Below are 10,332 nucleotides of genomic sequence, written 5' to 3'. Positions count from 1 at the left end.
TGGCTGCACCCAGTTGGGACTTGCTGAAATCTATGACACACACAGACTTGATAGCAAAGAGAGAATCTCGCTTATCTCGCCAACGTTTCATGTGGCTGACATGCTAAAGATTTCCACGTTCTGGATATTAGATTTCTAGGAAACTTAGAAACCTAGCCACCAGGTCACGTGAGCTTCACATCCAATCACGGGATTGGATTGCCTTGGCCGAAAGGAACAGGCTCCACCCTCTCCGAGTGGCCTGTGGCCGGCTCTGCAGAGCTGGAGACGGGAATCCCCCTATGCGCACACATCCCTTCAGATGGGGAGTACTGGTGGTAGGTGAGTGTCCCCCACCCCTCCCCTACTCCCGCCCCCCACCGCCCCCCCTGGTGTCTTATTTTTAGCTCTCGCTGGCTCAGCACAGCTGGCTCTGAAACCTTGCTGGGTGTAAGCCAGCCCCAACTGCCATCTCCTTGCCAACGAGGGTCTCAGGAGAGGTTGGTTCAATGGTTCTGGGGCCTTTCAAGGGCCTATGAGCAAGCTCCCAACCTCCCTGGCAAGGCTAACCATAGTCCGTGTTTTTTGGATAACGAAACCGAGGTTCCTGCAAGGCTCAGAGGTGGCTGCACTGGGTCTTAGAAGGAAACCTTCCTCTAGCACCACAACACTTGACCAGGCTGAAGCTGTGGATCTGTGCACCCAGTGCCAGCTGCTCTGGGGCCTCACACAAGCTTCTCCAGGACAGAGGGGTGGCACTTTGTACTTTGAAAAGGTCTTCTTGCTTTGATTTTCTTTTTTCAGTGATGGGCTTGACCCCAGTGTTGGGGTTTAAATCTCGGCTCATGTCCAGACAGAACACACCAAACCAACATGGTTCCATGTGGAGAGGTTTAATGAGAGAAGAAGAGCAGAAGGGAGAAGGAAAGGAAGCCAGCCATGAGCACATGGAGGGAAGAGGAGGGATGGGGAGAGAAGGGCCAGGGAAGAGGGCAAGAGAACAGAGCAGAGAGCAGAAGAACAAGGACCAAGAAGGGGGTGGGGGGGTGAGCACCCCCCTTTATAGCCAGGTACAGCTGGCTGTTGCCAGGCAACTGTGGGGCGGAGCATACCTGGCTGTTGCCAGGTAGCTGAGGGGGGTGGAGCTTAGACAGAATACCAATGCCTGAAGCCGCTGGTGTACTAAGCCCTAGGAAAGTATTCTAATCAAGAGAAGAGCTAGCCAGCACCAAAATGAAGGCTGGCACGCTAACCTTTTACTTGTTGAACCACCGGCCCAGGGTCAAGAGTGCTTTCGAGTGTTCCTTTTTTAATAAAATGGCGTCACAGATGTGCTCCCGTACAAGCTCAGCGTTAAGGAAAGAAAGTAATCTGAATAAATCCTCAGCCCCAAGCCTGGCTCAGGAAACTATTCGTTATAACCAATGCTGAACGATAACTCACTGGACCTTCTCGAACACCAGTGCGTCGAACAGAACTCATGCTGTTTTCATGTATGGTTTTATGCTGGGGATTGAATCCAGGATCTCCTATGTGCTAAGTCCACACTCCACCACTGAGCTACATCCCCAGGCTCTCAGTAAACATCCGTTGGCTGCGGTGTCTGTTTTTATAACCTGCAGACTGAAACCCGGATGCTTAGAAGACACACACAGGAGTACGTTACTGTATCAGGAAGCTATTAAACAACCCCGAGCTGCTACTGCACCCCTCTCTTCCCAGGCCTCCCTCTGCATAGTAATGCCCCGACCCCCTAGATTAAGCCTCAGCTTCCAGGTTCGTCCTTGGCTCAGGCTGCCTCCTTGTTCTCCTGTGCATAGCAGTAGCCTGGGGAGGTAGCAGCTTCATCAATGCCCTGGCTAATTTGATGGACGGATCTGGCTTCTTTATGGCCTCTAATTATTCAGTAATCATCTAGGTGTGACTGGAAAGGAATTTTGTGGGTGTAATTACCATTTATAATTGGTCAGTTTTAATGAAAGGGTTATCCTAGTTGATCTGTTAGCAGGTGCTTGGAACCAAACTGAGGCTTCTCTGAAAACGAAAGTCACCTTGTGTGCAGGAAGGGCAGCCAGCCTGGCCCATTGCGGGTCCTGGGGCCAGCTGGGGGGGGGGGGGGCCAATGGCCTCAGCGGATTCCACAATCAAGTCAGTTATTCGCAATAAATCAGCCCAAATGATTGAGTCTAAAAAACCTATTTTACCCTCACGCAACATGATCTCTAAATGTGAGTTTGTTTTTAAGTGTACAAAATAAATCACAATTCAAAATAAGGTTATGTCCTACTTTAAGTAAATAGGACATCAACAGCGTCATTGGGATAATTATACTAAGATGCCATTTAGCTATCAAATGAACAGGTGTGCCGATCAATCGTGTTCCCTAAACCCCCGGATGCTGGCAGCAGAGGGAGGCTTAATGCTGGCTTCTGGGCTGTGTTTCCTTAAGGGTCCAGTTCCTAACCTTATGAATCTGTTACTGTGAGGGCTCCAGAGAGGAACCTCATTCAGGAGGCCAGCAGAGATGGAGTGGGAGGGCTTCCTTCCTCCTTATGGAGCTTCAAGACTCGTTTTATCTTCGATGCCTTCCCGGAGCCCTGCCCAGGGCTGATGCCAGTGCTCAGGGCACTATCTGGCAGCCAGAGATGTGACAGTAGCTAAGGGGTAGGGGAACTTAGTCCGTAGACATTGGCAGGCGCCCCTGCCCCCACAGCAGGAAAAACTGTTCCAAATGAACTCTGCACCCCAGGCAAGACCCCCTGGGGTGGGGCACATTCAGCTGACAGCCTATGGTAGCCTGCAACTTGCCCCACCCAGCTAGGCCAGGGCCCAACTTGCCTCTAGGTCAAGTCACCTTCTTAGAAGGTGATCTGGAGACAAGGGGCCAGGTGGCCCCAGAGATAGCAAATCCCAAGGGTCTGGGGCTTTATTGAAGGAATGTAACCTGAGCCTCGGCTGGAGGAAGGATGGACGGGGAAGCCTGCAGTTCTATGGATGGTTTTCTACTTCTCCTATATCTTCCCCGCTTAATAACTGAAATCCTGTAAGGAAGTTCATGCCTTCTGGGTTTATATTTTCAACTATAAGATGGTATCCAGGATAGGTGAAAACCTAAAATTTAAACATATAAAGTATGTTAAAATGATTCCTAATTCCAATGTCAAAAAATAGAAAGTGAAGATGGTGGGTTGTCTCAGCACATGGGATGAACTTAGGGAAGTAATATTATAGGTTGACACTCACCACCTCACCGGACAGGGACCCTTTGTCCTACTTATTCCCATACGTAGCTGAGGTCTCATCATGGGGTTGGGACTGTCACAGAACAGTGGAAGCCCGTCAAGGAAACCATTGCTTAACACCCACCATCTGCCAGACTGGGTCTGTGAGAGCTTCACCAGAATTAGAAACTGCTGCTGTTCACAAACTGAAATCCACTAATATGTCCAGAAGTCCCAAACAAACCTGGCCGGAAACCTGCTCTCCCATATTATGACCCATAATGCCAGGCCCTCCCTTCCGTGGTTTGATGGGATGGAGAATTTGTGACAGGCCCCAGGTTAATGTTGATACTCTTTTTTTTTTTTTTTTTTTGGTTCTTTTTTTCGGAGCTGGGGACCGAACCCAGGACCTTGCGCTTCCTAGGCAAGTGCTCTACCACTGAGCTAAATCCCCAACCCCTAATGTTGATACTCTTAACCTGGAATCCCCTACACAACAGTGATGACGCAACAGTCGATGACTGGCACTTAGGCAGACCCTGAGTTGACCAAGGCTACTTAGCAGTGCTAGAGAGTTGGACTTTCCTAACTGTCCTACCCTCGGGAACTGTACTCCATCATCCCCAAGACCCCTCCAGGATACCGTGAGACACGTACACATCTATGAAGCCAGAAAGTCAGGTTACTGTCCAGGATGACACTGGAGGGACTAGGGAACAGCTGGTAAGTGTTTGCCTCTCAAACATGACAACCTGAGTTCAATCCTCAGACCCCTCAGAAGCACGGCATAGCAGTGTGTGCTTAAAAATCCCAGCGCTGGGGACCTGGAGACAGGAGACCTCACTGACCAACCAGCCTAGCCGAATTAGGGAACTCCAGGTCCAGTGAGAGATCCTGTCTCAAAGGAGACTAATAGCATTCCTGAGAATGACATCCAGGATTGGCCTCTGACCTCCGTGTGTACACACACAACATATACCCGCATGTATACAACATAAACACTCACAAACATGTATGCACACATCCACATAAAAATAAAAAAGATGGGGGCTGAAGAGACAGGTCAGCCGTGAAGAGTATTGCTCTTCTTGGGGAGGCCTCGTTTGGTTCTGAGCACCCGCGTGGGGCAACTCACAGCCACTTGTAACTCCAGCTTCAAGGGGATCTGATATCTCTGGTAACTGGAGCATCTGCATGAAGGCCCACACACCCACACAGAGACCTGTAATTAAAAGTAAAATGAATGTTTAAAAGTAACATTTTTAAAAATGATGCAACTCAGCTCAGGGCATGGTCGGAGCAGGGAAGCTTGCAAAAAACTGTCAGAGACTTCCAGAAAACAGACACAGAGAGGGCAAAGGGAAGTGGTGGAGCAGATAGGAAACACCTACAGCCCCTAAGCATGCTGGGAGAGTAATGGGGCAACCTGACTTGGTAAGCAGGCAAGAAGCACAGAGAATATGGACACCTGTGGATTTCTTTTTTTTTTTTTTTTTTTTTTTTTTATTAACTTGAGTATTTCTTATATACATTTCGAGTGTTATTCCCTTTCCCGGTTTCCGGGCAAACATTCCCCTCCCCCCTCCCCTTCCTATGGGTGTTCCTCTCCCCACCCTCCCCCCATTGCCGCCCTCCCCCCAACAGTCTAGTTCACTGGGGGTTCAGTCTTAGCAGGACCCATGACTTCCCCTACCTGTGGATTTCTTGCCAAGACTCTCTAGTCACTTAGTCAAAAAGAGAACGGCCCCACTCAGACATAAACCTCATCTATTAGATGCCTGAATAACATTTACGGACCAGTCCTCTCCACAACTCCGATGAGGCAGGCTCTGGGGTTATCACCATTGCGTAGCTGAGGAACCAAGGCTGCAATATTACACATGTGGAAAGGGCAGGGCCCTTGTCTCCCTCTCTAAGCCCTGCGCCCCACCCCCGCCCCACCCCCGCCTCACCCCCGCCCCGCCCCCGCCTCAACCCCGCCCCCACCCCTGCTCTGTCCAGAGCATCTGCTCTGTGTGAAGTCCTGGGAGGTTCATTCTAGTGGTGACTCATCGGAGCAGTCGCTTATCAGTCATCTTTTCTCTTTTGGAGCATTTGCTGTTTACCTGGAGTTAGTTGTTTATAGCATTCCTTATTCCAGAAAGCACTTCATGTCTTTGGTGGAGGGGTAAAAGGATATACTTTTACAGACACAGCTATGACTGTGTGGAAGGATCAAAAAAGGCCAGACATGAGACACAGACTCAGAGGACAGGCCTGAAGTCCTACATACTCTGTGCAGAGGTCCCACATTCTTCTCAGAGCTTTCTAAACGACAAAGCTTGGTTCCATACAACACAGTTCCTGGTGTCTACTCCCACACGTGGTTACTGAGGCAAATAAAACTCTCCAAGGCCCTCAGACCAGGAGTCTAAGAGAACATCGCTGCTCCTGAGTAACGATGTCCCCAGACAGCTTCTGCTGGGATATGCAACACACTCCTCTGAGGGCTGATTCCTGAGCCTTGTTCCATGCAGACCCACATCTGCAGAGGAAAGAGGCTAGAGCACGCATGTCTCTTTCTAGTTTAATCTGTGGAGGTCAGAACACACACCTGCAGCTAATGCTGCACTCTTCTGGGGGCTGTCATAAAAGAAAGCACCTGAGCTTTCTTTCAAATCGTTTGAATTAATTGTCAGCTTTCAGAAGCTAGAATTTGGCCTGGTGGTGGTGGCGGCAGAGAGTGCCGTTAATCTCAACACTCAGAAGGCAGAATCTGGAGGATCTGAGTTCAAAGCCAGCTCTAGTCTAGAAAGTGAGTTCCAGGACAGCCAAGGCTACACAAAGAAACCCTGTCTCGGGAAAAATAAAAAACTAAAGTTACAATTTTTCACACACTCGTACATACACAAATCCAGACTTTTTGCCAATCTCTTCTAAAACAAAAGAAATTTGACAAGGAGACCATATTTTCCAAGGGCAAAAATTGGTTCTGGCTTCGTATTCCATCCCTCTACGGTTCTGTGAATGTCCTACTGGACTCTAATGCCCCTCCCCAACTCCGCAGGATACCTGGAGTCTGCGGTCAGTCTTAGTATGTTTTGTGTATCAGAACATCTGGTAGCCTAGTGTCCCAGGGCAGGCTCCTGAGACTGAAGCAGGAAGAGGGTACACAGGTTTTGCTGTAGCTGGCTGTGAAAGGTCATGGGATGGGGAGAGGTGCTCATCCAGCCAAGCACTGCCCATCCAGACAAATGGATGAATCGTTTTCTTTCAACATATCATTGGGCTTCAGAGGTTATGAGGCGAAGACTACACTCCCTAGCAAGTGGGTGTCCGGAGCATAGCTCCGGTGAATGGCTGTGTCAGAGAACCATTTAGAAGACGCTCTTCCACCCACACTCTCCAACCCCATGCCCAGGGCAACCCTTGACCAGCTCGACAGAAAGCTGTGTTACTGAACTTTGTACTAGGCATCCCCCCAATAAACCGTGATGAGCAGAGAAGCGGCGCTCCCTCTAGGGGTGTACAAGTAGGGGTATCTATCCCTGCCTATGGGATCCTAACCACTCCCCCCCCAACGGAAGAGGCGGGGACTGCCCAGGAAGTAAATATCCAGCCGTGAAGAGCCCAATCCAGGTGAGTTACGGTCCAAGATACTGACTGAGTGGAAACTGCAGAGTACAGTCCGCAGCCAGTCTTATATATTAGATCAGAAGGCCAGTTTGGGATAGAGAGTAGACAGGGTTGTGAATCTGATGCCAGCTAAGGTTAAACTTGACCCTGATCTAGAAGCTTCCTATGGAGGTCTTTAAGTCCCGTCGGTGCACGAATCTTTGCTGCGGCCAAGTTGCCAAGGAGGACTTCCAGAAAGGACTCGAGCCTGGGACCAGGAAGAGATTGAAGCAGAAAACGAGGGTCTTCATCAGCCTCTGCAGCTAATTCTATGGAAATTCTTCCCTCTTCCGTCCACACCCTTTCAAACAGTCTGAATCAGAGGCCGTGTGTGTGTGTGTGTGTGTGTGTGTGTGTGTGTGTGTGTGTGTGTGTGTGTGTGTGTGTGTGTGTGTGTGTGTGTGAAGGATGTATTTATCTGCTATTTGAAAGCTGCGGTTTCTCTTTAACAGCTCCTGGGCCCCATCCTTTGACCAGACACCAGGAAGGAATGAAGGAGGACTCTCTTGATAATGAGCACAGTGGGCCTCAGCGTGGCCTGTGGCGTCACTGGCTCGGCTGCCAGCCGTTTCTCATTTCTAACTGGGCAAAGTTTTCAGGACATTTTTATGGGCTGCCCCAAAGCCAGCTGGAAGCACTTTTCCCATAAACTCTCCCAGAGACAAGTAGCCAGGTTTCACATATTAAAATGAAAATGTCAAAAGGGCCGCTAAAAAGACAACGTTGTGGGCTCATTTATGAGGCTGTAGTCACAAACGCGGTACAGAGGCATCTGCCCACTGTGTTAGGCTGTGATGGTGCTGGATTGTTTGCTTGCCCAGTGTTTGTTTAGGACACGGTCTCATGGAACCCAGGCTGGCCTCAAAACTTACTTTGTCAATGAAGAGGACCTCATCTCCATGTCTTTCTGCAAGCTAAAATTACAGGGGTGTAACGCCATGCTGGATGCTATGCACTGCTAAAGCTAGAACCCAGGACTTCGTGCATGCGAGGCAAGAAATTGAATTACAGTCGCAGGAGCTACAAAACTCTTGAGGTTTTTTTTTTTTTCCTTTTTTTTTTTTTTTTTTTTATTAACTAGAGTATTTCTTATATACATTTCGAGTGTTATTCCCTTTCCCGGTTTCCGGGCAAACATCCCCCTCCTCCTCCCCTTCTTTATGGGTGTTCCCCTCCCCATCCTCCCCCCCTTGTCGCCCTCCCCCCAACAATCTAGTTCACTGGGGGTTCAGTCTTAGCAGGACCCAGGGCTTCCCCTTCCACTGGTGCTCTTACTAGGATATTCATTGCTACCTATGAGGTCAGAGTCCAGGGTCAGTCCATGTATAGTCTTTAGGTAGTGGCTTAGTCCCTGGAAGCTCTGGTTGCTTGGCATTGTTGTACATATGGGGTCTCGAGCCCCTAACTCTTGAGTTTTGTTGTGGTGTTACTTGTTCGTTTTTTGCAAAGGCAGTGGTCAAATTAGGACACTGAGGATTGCTTGTTTATCAAGTTAACTCAGCAAACTGTACAACTTGAGCACACCAAGAAGCTACGTTGGCCATCAGTCCCATACCCATCCATTACCCTCAGGTTCATAGTTTGCCATTTACAGTTTGTAGATTTGATACTCTCATTTCTCAGAGGAGGGAATCCTGGTCCATCAGCCACCTTAACCAAAGTTGTCATCTAGTAGATGGCAGAACTCAATCTTGAGTTAAGCTGGATCTAAGTCTAGGTTCTGTGTCGCCGGCTTAAGTTGGGCTACTGCTCAAGGAGGTTTAGCTGTCTCTTGGAATCTTCCTAGCATCTAGCACCACCTTAAAACTCCTTTAGGGAGAAGTCCCCATTTCAAGGAACGGAAAATGTATCACTTAACCTCCCAAGGCCAGCATCATGATAAATAGACAGCAAAACTACTATGTCTCCCTGCCAGGAGAGCAGACAGGATGTTTGAAACACAGCTTGGAATGACATCAGATCACATTCTCAGGATGGCCCTTGCTTAGAGAGGAAACTGGGTCAGACTGAACCCTGCAGCCCTTACCTTGGGTAGAGTTCCTGCAGCTCCCTGACCGTGGCCTACGACTCTTCTCTGCTCTCTTGCTGGTCCTTCAGGTCCTTACTAGCCTCTACTTTGTCTAAGATGGGCAGTTTAGCCTGGTTGCTGGTACGGAAGAGTCTCCATGGCTAGCACTTTGCTCACAGTTCTTTGTCCTGCTACAGAGATGAAGGAAATGGCCTTTTCCTGTAGTGTTGTGGATCCCTCTGGATCTCTCTTGCCAAGGTCTAGGGAATACTGTAAGGCAGGCCCAATAGGTGTGACCGTAGCCTGCCAATGTCCTAAGAGACCAGGCAGAGTCTCTCACCTGTGGCTGTGGGGTTCCAGATCTCCCTGAAGTATTTCTTTTCTATCTACACCCCTCTGGCCTTTGAATGGTCACGAGTGTGGAGAAGGTGGCTACAGGAAGGACATGAACATGGTGAGCTAAAGGAGAAAGGTGGGGGATTTTTTGACCAGAAGATGAGACTTGACAATAAGGAAAAGAACCCTACCTGCTGTTTGTTGGGTGCAGATGAACCTCAAGGGTTGCCCGCCCTCACAGACACTGAATGTGTTTCAGTCTGGGGAGAGACAGAGCCAGTGATACACAAGGAATCGGTTTGTGGAATTAGCCGAGCTGTGTCAGGTCAGCAAGTTTGGAATCTGTAGGGTGGACTGATAGGCGTGTGACTCAGGCATGCTGCAGTCTTGAGAGGAACTTTTTCCTCTGGAAGCCTCATTTTTTACTTTGCAGGCCTTCAACTCACACGACGGAGGATCGTCTCCTTAGACTTAACTGGTGTGATCTGACTTAAGAGTCATCTCCACAGCACCACCCAGACCAGGGCTCCACAGCCTAGCCAAACTGACGCCAAAGCTGTGAATAACCAATGCAGAGGAGATGGCCCTCGTCTCCTGCGGTGGTCGAAGGCAGCTACATGCTGAACGGACTGACTACGGAAATGGGAAATACTAGGGCTGGTGCACAGTCATGGAGAAGCCATGGCCACACAAAAGGTGTGTGCCCAGTGCTTGGATTGGCCTGGAAGGCTGGGTGAACATGTTATTGGTGGTTTCAGCTCCTCACACAAACAACAGAAATAGACTCAGCAGACTATATTTACACACACACACACACACACACCCCTATATATGCAACAATGATTGGAAAAGCTATTACCTTAAGAGGGAGGAGGAGTAGGAGGGAGGGAACTTGGAAAGAAAAGGGAGGAATTGGAAGAGAAGGGAAATAATTATATTTTAATTAAAAAATATATGGGCTGAAAAGAGATGGCTCAGTGGTTAAGAGCACTGACTGCTCTTCCAGAGGTCCTGAGTTCAATTCCCACATGGTGGCTCACAGCATCTGTAATGGGATTCGATGCCCTCTTCTGGTACGTCTGAAGACAGCGACGGTGTACTCATATAAATAAAATGAATAAATCTTTAAAAATA

The 10,332-nt window shown here is 49.0% G+C and overlaps 1 long non-coding RNA gene across 1 annotated transcript; it reads left to right on the top strand.

The window, feature by feature from the left end:
- The first annotated feature begins 234 nt into the window (after positions 1 to 234).
- Positions 235 to 10,332, top strand: LOC147995429 (uncharacterized). Its single transcript, XR_015684260.1, has 3 exons — positions 235 to 321; positions 7,307 to 7,890; positions 9,632 to 10,332. It is a non-coding gene; the product is annotated as an uncharacterized LOC147995429 (long non-coding RNA).

Source organism: Rattus norvegicus, chromosome 3, assembly GCF_021556685.1.
Source record: "Rattus norvegicus strain SHRSP/BbbUtx chromosome 3, alternate assembly SHRSP_T2T, whole genome shotgun sequence".
NCBI classification, from domain to species: Eukaryota; Metazoa; Chordata; class Mammalia; order Rodentia; family Muridae; genus Rattus; species Rattus norvegicus.
This window is presented reverse-complemented; position numbering and strand designations above follow the sequence as displayed.